The 17,390-nt window shown below is 36.5% G+C and overlaps 1 long non-coding RNA gene across 2 annotated transcripts; it reads right to left on the bottom strand.

Annotated features, from left to right (window-relative positions):
• Positions 1-8,812: 8,812 nt before the first annotated feature.
• LOC141623848 (uncharacterized) lies at positions 8,813-13,039 on the bottom strand. Of its 2 annotated transcripts, none has more exons than XR_012533672.1 (6): positions 12,659-13,039; positions 12,371-12,535; positions 12,112-12,241; positions 11,894-11,998; positions 9,413-9,497; positions 8,813-9,233 (listed from the first exon to the last, which is right to left on the bottom strand). It is a non-coding gene; the product is annotated as an uncharacterized LOC141623848 (long non-coding RNA). The 2 variants fall into 2 exon arrangements; XR_012533671.1 differs by having other exon boundaries at positions 11,894-11,995.
• Between the last annotated feature and the right edge of the window lie 4,351 nt (positions 13,040-17,390).

Genomic DNA, 17,390 nt, shown 5'->3' with positions numbered 1-17,390 from the left:
ATGGAGGGCTAAGATGAGAACAAAAAAATTAAGGTTAATGCTCTAATTTTGCCATCTTCCTCCAATTTTCTCATTAACTACATTAATCCTCCTCATCTTTCATTCACCAACTCATTATCACATCTCCTCATTCTCTCTCTATATCTCACTTCTCCATATTCTCTCCAAAAAAACCAAGAAAAAAAAAACCCAAAAAACCAAACAAATTAAAAACCCAGAAAATCCAAATAAATCATTTACTCATCTTTTCCTCATTCACCATCCACCTACCACCACCAACCGGAAACCACCACAGTCGCCAACCGCCACCGCCGCCACAACCACCGTCGCCACCACCGCCGCCGCCGCCCCGACGTCATTTTTTTAATTTTTTTTTTAAATTTTTTTTTTCAACTTGATGTTTGGGTGTTCTTTTTATTTTTTTGTTGTTTTTTGTTTCTCCTTATATCGTCTTGCTATATAATATTGTGTTTAAATTTGTGAGTTTTTTTAATTTTAATCTTAGATCTACTAAAATAGATCAATTTTCATTGACCCGTTTTTTTTTTCATTTCCGTTTTGTTTTTTTTTTTTTCAATTTTGATGTTTTGGTCTTTTTTTTTTTCCGGTTATTGACATTCTTACAAATTATAGTGTGATTTTAGTACTAAATCTATTAGTTATGAAATCTCATTTTTTACTTTTTTCTTGTTGATATCACTTTGTTAATATCCGTCTTGTTATATATATTTGCCAAATTTCGTATTTAAAATTTGGTCTTGGTATTGTGTGATTTAGGATCTATTAAACTTGTTCGGTTAAAATTACACTTTTTCGGTTAAAATTACACTTTTGTCCGTTAAAATTACACCTTTTTCCGTTAAAATTACACTTTTTTCGGTTAAAATCACAGTTTTTTTCCTGTTAAAATTATATTTTTTAACGTTAAAATTACACTTTTTTCTGTTAAAATTACACTTTTTAACGTTAAAATTACACTTTTTTTCGTTAAAATTACACTTTTTTTTCCGGTTAAAATTACACTTTTTCCCGTTAAAATTACACTTTTTTCTGTTAAAATTACACTTGTCTTCATTCAAGTTACATTTATCTCTATTATTAAAGTTACATTTATCTCTACTAAGGTTACGCTCTCAATGACTAAAGTACGCTTTTGGACTAAAGCTAGAACAATTTGGACTGAAGTTACACAAATTTGGACTAAAATTACACAATTTGGACTAACTAATGGAGTTATTTGTAATTTACACAATTTGGACTAAAGATACACAAATTTGGAATATAGTTATACAATTTGGACTAAAATTACACTTTTATGGACTAAAATTACACTTCCGTTGACTAAAATTACACTTTTGTAGACTAAAGTTACACATTTGTGGACTAAAATTACACTTTTTTGGACAAAAATTACACTTTTTTGGACTAAAATTACACTAATAAAATGATAAAAGATATACACTATCAATGTACTAAAGTTACACTTTAGTCGACAATGATTGAAATTACACAATATCAATGAGTCAAAATAAATGAATTGTGTAACTTTAGTTCAAATTGTATAATTTTACTCTAAATTTATCGTAAATAGTGTATTATTAGTTCAAAATTATTCGTAAATAGTGTATTTTCAGTCCAAAATTGTATTTTTAGTCCAAATTTAGTCGTAAATAGTGTATATTTAGTCCAAATTTTGTATTTTCAGTCCAAAATTGTATAATTTTAGTCCAAATTTAGTTGTAAATATTGTATTCAATTTAGTCGTAAATAACTCCATTAGTTAGTCCAAATAGTCCAAATTAGTTAGTCCATATTGTCCAAATTAGTTAGTCCAAATTGTCCAAATAGTCCAAATTAGTCTCTCTAACTTTAGTCCAAGAGTGTAACTTTAGTCATTAATAGAGATAAGTGTAATTTTAACAGGAAAAAGTGTAATTTTAACCGAAAAAGGTGTAATTTTAAAGTAAAAAAGTGTAATTTTAAAGGGAAAAAATGTAATTCTATCAAGAAAAAGTGTAATTTTAACAAGAAAAAGTGTAATTTTAAAGGAAAAAGTGTAATTGTAACAGAAAAAAGTGTAATTGTAACAGAAATTGTGTAATTGTAACAAAAAAAGTGTAATTGTAACAAAAAAAGTGTAATTGTAACAGAAATAAGTGAAATTGTAACAGAAAAAGTGTAATTTTAACAGAAAAAAGTGTAATTATAACAGAAATAAGTGTAATTTTAACAAAAAAAAGTGTAATTTTAACAAAAAAAAAAAGTGTAACTAATGTGAATATAAAAACCCAAAACATCGAAATAAAAACCAAAATACCATTGAAATCCAAACAACAAAACTCCTCTTCGGTTACATCACAAAGCCAAGTCTAATATGAAATCAATCAAACATCTATCAAAAGCAAACTCAGTAACTATGTTGTCTACTATACCGTGTATAACTTGACACAATCATCCTTTTCAAAAATAAACTAAAGAAAACAAATCCAACCGACAAAATTCCTCGCATCATTAAGCAAAGTCCAACACAGATTAAAGGCAACCAAACACCAAAAATACAATAAACAACAGTACACTATGACGATCCCGATTGCCAAAAAGGGCTAACAATATACTCTTCATCTCAATCATTTGTTCGCCTTGTTTATTTTATGGGTATTTGATTCAAAGGTACACAAATGATGAACAAAGGGAAAAAAAAATACTGAAAAAACCGAGATCCAAAATGAAACAACCAACAACAACAAATATCAAATCAGAAAAAGAAAAATAAATAGGAAACAAGATCTGAAAAAAAAAGACGAAAAAGAAAAATAAAGACGACAGTGGTGTGCGGCGGATCTGGGTTTTTTTTTTGAATTTTTGTTTGTTTGTTTGAATTTTTTGGTTTGATTTGTTTGTTTGAAAAATAAAGACGACAGAGGAGTGAATTATTGTTTATTTGTTTGATTTGTTTGTTTGAAAAATAAAGACGACAGAGGAGTGAATTTTTTTGGTTTGTTTGAACTTTATTGTTTGAATTTTTTGGTTTGATTTGTTTGTTTGAAAAAATTTGTTTGTCTGAATTTTTTAGTTTGATTTGTTTTTTTGGGTTTTTTTTTTGAGGAGGTTTGGTGATGAGAGAAAGAAAGGATGAGAGATTTGTTTTTGTTTTTGGAATGAATGGATGAGAGAGGAGTGAATTAATGTTAAGAATGATATTAGAATGAGGAGGAGATTAGGAATAATTAGGGAGGGAAATTAGCTAGATGCATTTCTAGCCCTCCATTGAGATGTAATCTCCTCCCTCCATCTCCTTCATCCAAAGGCTCATAGTAGGACTAAGGGACTCAAAAGATATAAAGGACTTATAAGAACTTTGCTCTATATATATATATATATATATATATATATACATATACATATATATATATACATATACATATATATATATATATATACATATATATATAATCATTTCAAATTGCAAAATGAAGAAGATGACTCAACTACATGGTCGAAATTTGAGAAGACAGATAAAGAAAAGTGGAGTAGCAGAGTGTAATTCAATCAACAAATCACAATATGAAAACGTGAATTTATTTTAAGATAAATCGATGTCGAAGGTACGAGGTTGGATATAGAAATGAAAAGATAAGGTAGAAAAACAAATTTTACACGAATTTCTCAGCTAAACAGGCCTACTCGACCGAGTACTTAAGGCACTCGGTCGAGTGCAACTCTACTTGGTCTAGTGACAGGTTACTCGGTCGAGTGGAACCCTTTCAGAAGTTTTCCAGTTTCTTGAATTTTTCCACTCGGTCGAGTGACAGGTCCACTCGGTCGAGTAAACTGTCCACTCGGTCGAGTGACTCATCCACTCGGTCGAGTGACTGGTCAACACGCTCGAGTACTACTATACTCGATTGGGTTTGGTCTCACACTCACTATCAATGGTACATTACTCTCATAATCATATCTACTCTACTAACAATCATTACCATTCATGCATTAACAACGACATTAGCAAGCTCAAACACGCAAATGATACCTACATGCCAAGATTCGGGACTACCGTCCCTCATATCAACATACACCAATCATATCTACGCTATACTACTCACATGAGTCTACTTATCCATTCAACACATGCTATCATATTTCACATGAACATTCTATCATATTATAAACCTATTACGAGTCATAAAACATATGTATTCACACCACTTTCACAAGGATCATATTCCATGCCACATGCAAACACGCTTTAATACTATAACACATATGCATTCATGTTACGATTCACATAACGGTTCCCATACTCCTAACCACCCACGTAGTGTCCAGCTGAGACGATAGGCACTAGCTTTGGCATGAGGGCGCCTACTCATCAAAAATCGATCTCTCATTGTACTGAAGTCGGGTTTATTTTATTAGACACACCTAGGTTCATTTTGGTTCATTGGTTTTAGGTTCCAAAATCGTCTCTCTAATACAACTTTGTAACACCCCAACTATCCGGCCAAGATAATTGGAAGGTTACCATCTCGGTTTCCCGAGGTAGGGTTTCAAAACTTCAATCAAAGAACATTTTATTAATGTAATGTTTAATGAATGACATAAGCGTAAACAAATGAATAAAAGTACAACTCATGACAACTACACTCTTCTAATCAACTAGACTCGTCTCGTGACTCTTCAAGCTCATCCCGTCTTCCCCATACTATCCAAACAACCTGCACTTAACCTGCTCCCCATATGACCAAAGGATATCATATGGATCGACACAGGCCACCCCAAAAGAGATAGGTGACAATTACACAGAAACAACAAACGTCAGTTTCATTAAATAATTAAAGTGTGACTCGACTCGAGTGTGTGAACATACAAGATGACTATGATATGAATGAAACACCATCAACAACCACCACCATGGAACCGGGACGCGCCCAGACATACCAACAACCACACTGGTACTGGGACACGCCCAAACATACCAACAACCACACTGGTACCGGGACACGCCCAGATAGACCAAAAATCACAAACAGGTACCGCGACACGCCCAGACGTACAGGGTCCGGAAGCCAACCGGATCCCCTGCCAGACGTCGTGTCTCAACCACACGAGTCCCTCCGTAACTCAAGCCATTAATGTGCACATCCCTCTTGGAGTGGGAAACTCCAAGAGGCGACTTAAGCGCAAGACGGTCTCCCAACTCTCTTACGTCTCCAAAATAACAACAACATAAATGCTCCAACATATACAATCACAACCGTCATAATACGAAATGCATGACAGACCATATACACCATGACATGACAAACATGCCATGAATACCATTTCCTCAAATCCCGACTCTTTGAGTCGTCATGACCAACAACATGCAATACGACTCACTCGATGCAATTAAATGACCAAAAGACTCATTTAATAAATAAATACGACAATGAAACTGAGTAGGATAAACCTACCTCACAACAAATCCGCATTAGCAATCCGTCACACAAGCTAGGCCCGTCTCGTAAAACCGTCTCACAAAACCCATTTCCTAAAATACGATAATAATACAAATACGTATAAATATACCAATCTAATACGTATATAAATACGTATAAATATACTATTCTATTTATACAAATACGACTAATTAAACCCGTCTTATACACTACCCAAAACCCTACTCAAACTCAACCACCACTCACCACCTACTTGTGCCACCGTGGCCCCCACCACCTGCCATGGTGGGCCACGGCCGGCAGCCACCACAACCGCAACAATAACAACAACAACCGGCAACAACAACGACAACCCGCAATAACACAACACCATGCACAACCTCCCCCTTTGCCACCACCAGCCACCACGGCCGACACTAGCCACCACCGTGGTCCCCCCGACCACGGTGGACCCAACCACCATCCCACAACACGGCATTGTAGACACCTCAAAATGTCTACTAGCCTTACGGGTACCCGAAGATGAGGCTAAAACTAAATGACTAAATGAAAATTGATAATGTTATAATTAACGGCTCTTTACGCTTACTTTCCAAGAAAACACTCACAATGACACATAGCCATCATAAAACCTCTCATAACCGTCTATCCCTATTCAACTCTCAAAATTACTTAAAATGGCATGAAACCATTTGTAAGCCTATGTTATATTTCCCCAACTCTAACATCTTGTTTTATATTTGGCCTCAGTTGCTCCCATTGTTTCTAGTTCTGTTTCGGATTTCCCGTGGGATTTGATTTGGAGGCGCCTTCCATGTCAACCGCATATTAAGATTTTCCTATGGAAACTTGTGCACGGTATCTTACCCACTGCAGATGTGTTACTTAGAAGAGGAATGGTAATTAATCCCACCTGCTGCTTTTGTCATTCGGAATGTGAAACTTTAAATCATCTCTTTCGTGAATGCAACATTGTCAAACATGTTTGGTCCGCCAGTTTCCTGGGTATTCGATCTGAGGTAAGTTCCCATATATCGTTGTGCTCTTGGTTTTCTAATTTTTGGGGTTACTTATCTCGTACTTCAGCTGATAACATTTGGAGGCTTCTGCAATTCTCTCTTTCTTTGTACGCTATATGGAAGCATATAAATAATGTGATTTTTAGGGATTTCCCCGTTTCTCCTGATGCGGTTATTAGAGAAATTGATTTGCTCTGCAATCAACAGCTAGAATTTATTTCCAGGAATAAAGACAATTGCCACTTTGCCAAACAGCCTGATGAGTGCAGACAGCCTGTTGAGCTCAGTCATTCCTCTAACCTGCAATCCTTTCGTCACCTCTTCCGAATGGAGGTTGTTTTTAATAAGAACAAGCAGACTGGCTCTTTCAAAGTCTATCAAAATGATCATATCTCACACGAGGTGTTGAGATGCTACTGTTTTTCCCATCTACAAATCACCACCTTAGCTCTGAATGAGGCTATGATGCAAGCCTCAGATTTCAGACTCCATAATGTACTTTTCCAGATCAACAACAGCCGACTTCTCCGACTGTTACATGATTCTAGCGATCCTGCTTTACCTATCCTTCTATCTAGTACTATTCGTCGTCTTAAGTTATTTCTTAGCTGTAATCAAGACTGGTATGTTAATGGTATCGTGTAATGTGTTTTTATTTTATTAATTAAATAGTACACCTTTGTCTAAAAAAAACCAAGCCTTACAAATAATTACATGTATTTAATTGGTTGGGCAAAAAAAAAAACTAAGGCAATCCACCTTATTAATATCCAACGTGTTTAGCTAGTGAGCACAATTGCCAAATAACAACAAAGGGGTTACAGAAGACACGAAACATGATTGCCAAGTACTCCGTAATAATGAAGAAGGTGATATTTCTTAGCGACTTGTTCACATGAGTTATTAGTGAAAGAGGTTTACCGTGTGTAGACTTGGTTTTGTCGCATCTAATGCAATACAATTCGGATAAGCGCAAGACGTAATTAAGATAAAGGTTCACGAAGATATCTATATCATCTAAGATTCCAAATCTCATTCAAACTCTAATCCTAACATGCTATAAATATACAATTCTTGTTTAGGTGACAGGACGACGAAAATACGAGGAAGACATTCATACACATAAAATATCTGACCAGAAATTCTATAATCTCAAACACCGTCTCAAATAAACTACCCCAGTTTCAAATCAAACCATACTTTAAATTGTCCCACTTTCATATAAGCGCATAAGAACCGTTAATGTATAACAAAGTCGATATTCATTAATAGTCAACATCCAGATAGGCCTTATGGTACTTAAATTGAATAAGTTTTCTTTACTCTTTTTTTTTTTTTTTTTGACAAAATACTCTTTTATCTATTTTCTTTATTTATCGTATATTTGTATATAAATTAACCTCGTAACCTGTCCGTGTAAGTAATTGTATAAAGTTTGTTTCTAACTTTCTTTTCTTTGTCTTAATTTTGTGAAATATATATAATATTACAAATAAGTAGTAGAGGCCGTCAGTTTGATGGGCGGTCCGGGTGCCTAACACCTTCCCTGGTCGTATCTTTACCCCCGAATCCGCAATCTTTGGTTCAGACCGGAGTGACGGACCACTCCCCATACCATTATAAAACCCACTGACGACTCCTATTATTAATTAATTTTAAAATTGAGATTTCTCATGGGATCTCACAGTGGCGACTGCGCTAGGGACTTAATTAGCGGGTAAGACTTGAAATTTATTTTTAATATTATATATTTGACTTATTTTAATTTGTACTCCGTAATAAATATGACTAAGGTTGTAACTGTTACGAGTCGTGTTCACCCATTCATCATACTGTGTGTCAAATTTAATCAAACTGATCGGGTGCATTTTAGCTTCGTGGAAGGAAATTTATGATCTATGACGAAGACTAAAGAAGTCTGATTAAATTGAGTGGTTTTACATAGGCTGTCTTTAATTGCATAACTGGTATGGTATTGGTTTCCTTCGTTTATCTCTTGATCATATTCTGACTTCTTTTTTTTTTTGGTCTTTTTTATTTTATTTTCTTTTTCATATATATTGTATATAAAGACAAAAAAGGTGTAGGCTCTCCGTAAGCCAAAATTACGCCATCTGAAGCTACCACTATTCACCCTTGGTAAAGTACGATGTATACTTAGAAGGTCCATTCGACCGACTAGGCCTTACACTTATTTTCCACCTCATGACGTGTTTTGGCAACTCGCTTGGTCCATATGACTGGGTGAGCACAAAAGCGAGGGTAGAGGGTATTTTAATGTTGTGAGTACCCAATTCCTAACCCAAACCTAACCATAGATCCCGTAGAACCTTTGTTAGGTCGATATTATGTGTCTTGTGGGTTATAATCTTACTGTATTATTAATTAGCAAAAAAAAGAAAAAAAAAGGTTTAATATATACATATAGCCATAAAGGTGCGTCTCAACAAACAGTAACCTCAGTCCGTCGTAAACGTACATATACATTAAAAATTTGCAGTGAGTCCTTACACACTTTACGTTTCATCTAGTGAATATAAAAAGCATCACGTGTAACTACACTATGTCGACACTGCATAGCACTTATAGTAGCACACTGAGTCCTTCCTGCATAAACAAAAACTTACCTCCATTAACCGTTGCGTCCATCAGTAAGCATGCTTGCATACATAATTTGGACATCTAGGACAATACATAGGCACATCATCCCAACCATTAACTGAATAAGTGCTGCATTTAGCTAGTCCAGAGTCCAGCATATTTAGTCCGTCTAGTCCTGCACATGTAACATGCCAAAAAAACAAAATTCAATATCTGCATTAGTCTTGTATGCATCACTCAGTTCATTCAATCATCAGTAAAACATGGGTTATAGCCTTATAGGTAATTCGTCATATGCATTCAACATAGCAATCCTTCATTCTCAGACGATGTCTCATATAGAGCATGCATTACCTTATATCCTGTATCAAGGCAGCAATATGTTTCCTGTCAGCATTTGCATATAGTGCCATCCTTTGCATACATTTATAGTTAGTACCTGATCAAGTAAAAAAAAAAGAGTTATTAGGCACTTGCATCCAGATCTTAGCATTAGCTACATAAGATTTTCATTATAGGGAGTTGTACAGGTGCATTCACCATTTTACTTCATTCTAGTCCTGTTATAAAAGAAATAAAATCGTTTTCTAAAAGCTAAGATGTCATGATCCGGTATAGGGAGTAAACAAGATCCTAATTTAATAGCCACTTCAGCTTGGGACGAGAGAAGGGTACAAGAAGACTAGTTAATATATAGCAAACCATAGTCGAAACTCTTATACCTCAGTCAAGGACCCTAAGAAATCCTGCTCCGTTTGTCATCCCTCGAAATCAAGGAAAATTAAGGCTGTTTGTAATGACAATGATACCGTAGCCAAAAGCTCAAAGACATGGAAAAGCTGATTAAAAGAAGAAAAATCACTCGTATAATCTCATAACCTCATAAATCTGTTATTGACATTACCAAATGGTGTATAGTTTCAGTCAAATGTCACTGGTCACATAGGACCATCCTAGTCCTTTTTAAGTCAAATAAAAGAAAAGATGAGCACATGTCATTTTTATTAGTCACTTGTTCTACTTTTTACCCTTAACTAGTAGAATAGACTTGAAATACTTTAGGTCGTATCTTTTTAGTGTAGATTAATTAACCTCTTAGAATCAGCCTAAACGAGGGAGTGCATTTGACCATCTTTTCCATCTCTGTGGTGTGATAATTCCTTGATCGCCATGTCTCTAGCTAGGTGACCTCTAGGTTTGGAGACTCTATCTTTCTACTCAGTCGTTAAATTTCATATTTCAAATGACTACCACATTCGTCAATTTCCCAAATAAGCACAATTGTTTTCTACAAAATTTGTCTAACTTCCCATATCTCAAATGACTACCAGATGAGCACAAACTCATATGATCAACCATTTTAGAAAATATTGTCATCCATTCGCATTGATGCAAGAAAATTAGCTCAGACCCGAAGGTCAAACCAGATTCCTAGTACACTCGTGTCCAAACATACCAAATAAGACACGAGAGCGCACACTCCATGCCCTTAAAACAAGAGAGGTGGCCACAAGTCCCTTAGAATGAACTTAAATATTCACAAGACCAGATAAGATATTTCAAAATGATCCAAATCCAATGTCGAAAGTCTCAAGAAAACACAAAGACAAAAAAAATATGATCTCAAGTAGATAAAACTCCAGTGTCAAAAATCTCAAAATTTCACAAGAAAAAAAAAATCCAGCCAAAGCTGCAATCAAATCCAGTTTCAAGCTCTTAAAAAATTCACAAGATCTCAACTAACAATATCAAAAGTCTCAAAGCTCTCAGGAATTCATTGGACAAAAACAATTCCAGTCAAAATTGCGATCAAAATTGTAGAGTGGTCATTTTTTCATCTCTCTAATGAGTCAACCCATAGTTACATTGTCTCCATCCCTCTTGAGATGACCCTTTCATTCATTTAGGTGAGTGAGAGAGGCACACAGATCTCCAGTGTCTTCTAACACCATAGACCCTTCTACTCCATTCCATTTATTACCCTCGTTTAGCATTTAAGAATTTGGTGGATGTACACTACACTTATACGGTCACAAAAGTATTTTATTTCTATAGTATTAATTTTGGGTAATTAGCCGAGCTTGTTACTGTAAAGAGGGCAAAACTCATTTTACAATATAAATCTCAAAATCCAAGGCAAAAAACCAAAAAAAATAAGAAAACAAATTGGCACAATCACAACCTGGTTGGGTCGGAAGAAAAAAAAGGAGAAGAAAACAACAAAATAAAACAGGTGTGCTAGCTATGTGGCTGCTGCGTGTCTGACACAGGAAAATACCTGAAGTAACAGGGGGCAACCAAAGTAACCGGAAAATAGAGTGAAGAGTTTCAGTTAAGACCAGAGGCATAGGTAAACACTCAGCGCATATGTTTGACAACATTTAGATGACATCGCTGACCAAAAAGTTACAAGGACTTACAAAGTAGTGACGATTCAATAGGCATAACACCTAAGCAGCTAGGACTAGAGTACTCCGTCCTTTTCCCAGATCATGCTCAGTAGCATGTTTTTGGTTAAAAAAAATTAACAAGACTAGAAATGAGATGTGTCATGTGTCTGTGGTCTAGTTTGAAAAGAATGCATTGTCAATGGGCTAGTGTAGTCTTTGTTGTCGTAAGTGAACATCATGCATGAGCATATATCATTAATATTGTCAGGATATACTGTTTGCATTATACATCATCAATATCATGCATTATTTGTATTAACGTCACAATTATGCTATCAGTTCAATCGCATTATCAAGCACCGGACTTGATTCACGAGATCAGTAACAATAGTACAGTAAAAGAAAAGCAATAATTTGACATCAATGAATAAAAGTGAATACTTACAATCGAACAGAAAATATGGTCAAGGATCGACAACCGCCAGTGCTCCTTTATCAGTCAACTCGTCGCCAATCTATTGCTCAGACGATGGCTACGACGGCACAACTGCTGTCCCAAATCAGGATAGAACGCTTAAGCAAGAGTGGAAACTTTGAAGATAATCATTTAAAGATCATAAAATTAGAAATCAATCGACAAAAAAATAGAATTGAAGCACTTACTTTGACGGCGCTCCGCCATCAGTTCTGCGGTTGCCGATTGGAACTTGGGATATCAAATGACAGCTATGATGGTACAACTCACGCCGATTTCATCCCATATTAAGGATAGTCGAATTGATCGGCGTTTCCTCTGATGGGCAACAACAAACACAAGAAATTCAAAAAACATTCATTCACAAAGTGACGATTGATTGGAGGTTCGTTGAGCAACAATGGAGGGATTTAAGAAAATGAATTAGAATCGGGGAAAGAAAAAAACCTGAAGTCATAATACGGAGGGAAACTTGATCGATGAAATAAGTATCTGAAATTCCAGCATGCAAACTCCGATTGAAGATTATCATCTTGTCCCCGATTGGTAGCTGGAATGACAGCCAAGGCGGCGCAACCCACGCCGATCTCATCCCGTAACAACCGGCGCAACCTACATCAGGAGCCAAGGATGTGAATGGAGTCCACTATTCAAGCACACAACTTGATTTAGTCGAAGAGTAATAAAAAAGGGCATAATTTCAAAATCAATTGACAAAGAAAAGGAATCACTTACTTTGGTGCTCCGTCATCAATCATTTGGTTGCCAATCAGGAGCTCAAATGGCAGCTATAGCTGCACAACTTCGCTGATTTATATCAAGAGCCAGCACAAATCCGACGGTTCTCCCTCACCTCATCGCTAATCCGGAGCTCGAACGATGGCTACCGCACATACAACTGCTGCTGCTTTGTTCATTCCAATTTTTGTTTTTATGTGTGATGCGCAAATCAGAAACAAGGTTAAAGCTTGTTGGTGGATTAATTTTGGAATATGTAAATTGAGTTTTCCATTCCTCTTTGTCAAAGACAAACAGCAGGATCAATGATGATAACTTGAGGAGACTTGTCCACTTCCATTTGGTGACACTAATATGTCCGGTTATTGCTTACCCGTGTACGTGTGTTGACGGTTCTAAATCCGCTTTTATAAAATAAAAAATTTACACCTCTCTATTTACACGAACTAAAATTTTGCAAATCTCGAGCCATTTCGTGAAATAAAATTTTACGATTTTCAAATCCAACTTTTTCGAAATAAAATTTTCAAATCAACTGGTCGGCAGGCCCTGACATGCATCTGAGTTCTTAAAATAAATTTTTCTGAACTTACCTTTTTGCGAAATAAAATTTTGCAATTTTCAAATCCTTTGGTCGGCAGGCCCTGACATGCATTTGAGTTCTTAAAATAAAATTTTCTGAACTTGCCTTTTTGCGAAATAAAATTTTGCAAATCCTAGTTTGTAAAATCAGATTTTACATTCTAATCCATTTTCAAAATAAAATTTTGAATCCTCGGTCGGCGGGCCCTAACACGCATTCGAGCTTGTGAAATCATATTTTGCAGGTACACTCTTAAGTGAAACAAAGTTTCGCTCTACCAGATCCAGACCAGCTAAACAAAGTTTGGCTACACCAGATTCCAGACCAGCTAAACAAAGTTTGGCTATTCCAGATTCTAGACCAGCAAAACAAAGTTTTGCTTTACCAGATTACAGACCGGCGAAACAAAGTTTTGCCATGCCAGCTTCCAGATTAGTGAAAAATAGTTTTACCAGCTTTATTCCAGATTAGTAAAACAAAGTTTTGCTAAGCCAGTATCCAGATCCTGCTACTCCAGACGGGTAATATAAGAGGCCCAGGTAGGGATGGCAATGGGTAGGGTCTGGGTAGGGTCCGCCTAGACCCGGACCCGAGATTTTTCCTTTGGACCCGTACCAGACCCAAACCCGCAAGGGTCTAAAATTTGAGGACCCATACCCGGACCCTATGAGTAAGGGTAGAGTCTGGGTCTACCCGCGGGTCCGAGTTTCAGCCACTTTAGTGACATGATTAACAGCTATGGGGTCTATAATATAAAAAAAAAAATTCATACTACTTTAACATTATGAGTTTACTAATCTCTATTGTATACTACCAAATCCAATATACATACCAAAGAGATTAAGAAAGACAAAGAAGACCTAAATTAATTTTACATCCAAATACATGTGAAAGAATCAAACTCGGAACCCAAAAATCAATACCGTACTTGATAGCCGTCTCCATCTGACCGTCGTTGGCTGCCGTTAATGGTGGTTGTCGGTCGCCGCCTATTAGAGAGGTGGTTGCCAATCGCGTATCAGTGCTGTGGTGGTGGTTTTCTTGTGTCAGTGGTGGAGTGGTGGTATTGTCAGAAGAGTATGGGACAAGGGAAGAGAAAGAGACTTTAGTTGGGTTTCTACGGTCTGCCAGTATGAATTCAGAAAAGTTGTGATTTTGATTTTTTTTTCTTTTATAATAAAGGGTCTAAGGGTCGGGTATGGGTCTCATAACTTAGACCCGAACCCGGACCCGAAATATTTTCTTAAGACCCATATCCGACCCATACCCATTGGGTCTGAAAAAATGAGACCCATACCCGACCCATTAGGGTCCGACCCTCAAGGTCTGGGTCGGGTCCCCGACCCACTGCCATCCCTAGGCCCAGGTACATTTTTTATCATTTATCTGCCCCGACCGGGCTACTTTGTCCTTCGTCTTACTCAGACTCGGTCAATGTGGGGCTTTCTGTCGACACCTCAAAGTTGTCTACTAGCCTTACGGGTACCCGATGATGAGGCTCAAAATTAATGACTAAATGGAAATCGACAATGTTAAAATTAAAGGCTCTTTACGCTTATTACCTGAAAATCAATAAAATGGCATAGAACCACCCTTAAACGGTTAATCCTCTATTTCCATTTTAGCCCACTTTAATTGGCCCAAAACCAATAACGAACGATGGAGAATAACCATGTTATGAGGCCCTGATGTGACCAATATTTGTGCATATTTAGTCCCCGAATTAGCCTCGTTCCTATGCTTTTTTAGTGCATATTTGGGTCATTTACTATGTTTAGTCCTTTGTTTTGCATATTCTTTGAGGCTTTGTTCCCTAGGTAGGAGAGGAGTGCAAACCTTGCATTTTCATGTCAAAATAGAGCTAAATTGATCGAATCTAATGACCAGGCATCAAAGTGAAGACAAGACTAGAAGACCTTTGTAAATAAAGTAGTAGATGGGCAATGATGAAGAAGATCCTTGCATCTCCGACCAGATCCCGGAGGATTGTTGGAAGAAGAAAAGAAGGAAAGAAGAAAAAGCTCACTGGACTGGAATCCGCTCGTCCCAGCATCGGGACGCTCGTCCAAGAGCCACAATCCGAGCGTCCCAGCACCAGGCCGCTCGTCCAAGAACTCCACAATCCGAGCAACCCACCCACCAAACCGCTCGTCCACCACCTGCACAATCCGCTCGTCCCAACCCTTTGGACGCTCGGATTGTTCTCCAGTGCAGCCCGACTTCTTCTTGTTCTACTCGGGATGCGCATATTTTCAAAAGCCTAGCAAAAAGGAGACTCACATCTTTCTTCGAGAGGAGCATTTCCTCAACTCTTCTTAGGGACTTAATCGTCATTTAAGCCCTTAGTAACCCTAATTTGTGCACCTAATCCCCATTATAAATACCCCATTATACTAATTAGATTATCATGTTCTTCTTATCAATCTTTAGTGTAGTCTATATTATTCTAATCTCTCTTGAATCTTGTAATCAACTTTTAATCAAGCATTAATACAAATCTCATTTCCTTAATTTCTCTATTGTTCATCCTTTATTTTGGGTAATTCAAGATTATTTGGGTTTATTTGGAGGATTGACAACCTTCCAATCATTCATCAAGTACTTCTATTATTCTTTGCTTATTATTTTGGAATCATCATTAGGTATAATTCTCTTAATCCCTTTTTAATTATTGTTAATCATCTTTACTTATTCATCATGTTTTACTTTGTTGATATGATTGACAACCTTGTTAACATGTTAAACTTGATAATGAGTAAGTAGTTTCCTTAACTAGGGTTAATGGGAAATTAGGGGAAACCAACATGGGGGATGATTCATGCTTAATCGAATATGTTCACATAATTTATTTGCTTGCTTGTTGTGATCTCAACTTATGCACATGTTATTTTTGATGAAATGCGAGCCTATGAATCCTTGCATTTTTTACCCATCACTTACCTTTTCAATGAGACTTGTAAGACATAAACCAACTCGAGTCTCATTAGACCATGCATATAGTTGAGTAGGGAGGATTAAGTCGACTTGTAGGTGTTGTACAATCTAATTGATTCGGCTCCGGGACCCAAACCTTCCTAGGATTGTAAGATATAAACCAACTCGATCCTATCACAACAATAATTTCTTGCTTATAATTTGAGAATATGTTTGTATGATCAATTCCCATGAATCCCCTATGAACCCATGACACCCTAGTGCTTTTAATCAATTGTTTACATCTCATTTTAGTGATCTTTCTTGTTTACTTTTATTGTTATTTAGTTTAGTGATCTTCTTATCTCAACCCAAATTGTGACACCCCTAGACACCACTACTTGCAATCGAAAATCCTACATCAATACCCGTCCCTTGGGATCCGACCTTTACTTGCCTCTTTACTAGTAATAGAGTTGTTTGTGAAGTTATAAATGTTGTTTTAGTCTAGGTTCTCCTAACGACAAGTAACCGAAATCTATGCTCAAAGCGGACCGACCAAAAATGGCGCCGTTGCCGGGGACGGTGCTAACTTGATTTGATTTTCTTTGATTGTTATTAGTTGTGTCTTTCTTTGCCTCAGGGAAGTAAAACTCCTCAAGGTTTGTTCTAATTATTTTCAAGTTGTTCGATATTTTGCAAGATGGATATTATAGATTGTTTTGTTGAGGGCCACTTGAGATACCTTTCTTCAAAGACCCCATACAAGCATTGAAAGCCTTGGATGCAAGAGAGGCCAAAAATATGCATTGGGAGTTGAAGGTAGATCTTCTTGAGGCCGCTCTAGCTAACAAAGAACTTACTCATGAGCAATCTGAATTAGTACATAACATACTTGTGGAAGCATATCAACCCATGGAACAAGAGCAAACAATCATATAAGACATCATACAAACCGAAGATCAAAAAGAATTTATCATGGAGTTTGAGTATGATGAGATTAGTGAACTTGAAGAACAAGTTGAGTATGCCATGAGAATGGAGTGTTTAATGGAAATGGAGCAAGTTCTCAATGAACCTTCAAGTGAGGAAAGTGAGGTACAAGTTCCAACTTTAAAACCCCTTTCCCCCAAATTTGAAATATGCTTATCTTGATGAATCTAAAACCAAACCCGTGATTGTTAATGACAAACTTGATGAAAACCAATTGGGAAAATTACTTGATGTGTTGAA

Source organism: Silene latifolia, chromosome X (assembly GCF_048544455.1).
Source record: "Silene latifolia isolate original U9 population chromosome X, ASM4854445v1, whole genome shotgun sequence".
In the NCBI taxonomy this organism is placed as follows: domain Eukaryota; kingdom Viridiplantae; phylum Streptophyta; class Magnoliopsida; order Caryophyllales; family Caryophyllaceae; genus Silene; species Silene latifolia.
The sequence above is the reverse complement of the archived record's forward strand: the minus strand, read 5'-3'. Positions and strand labels throughout refer to the sequence as shown.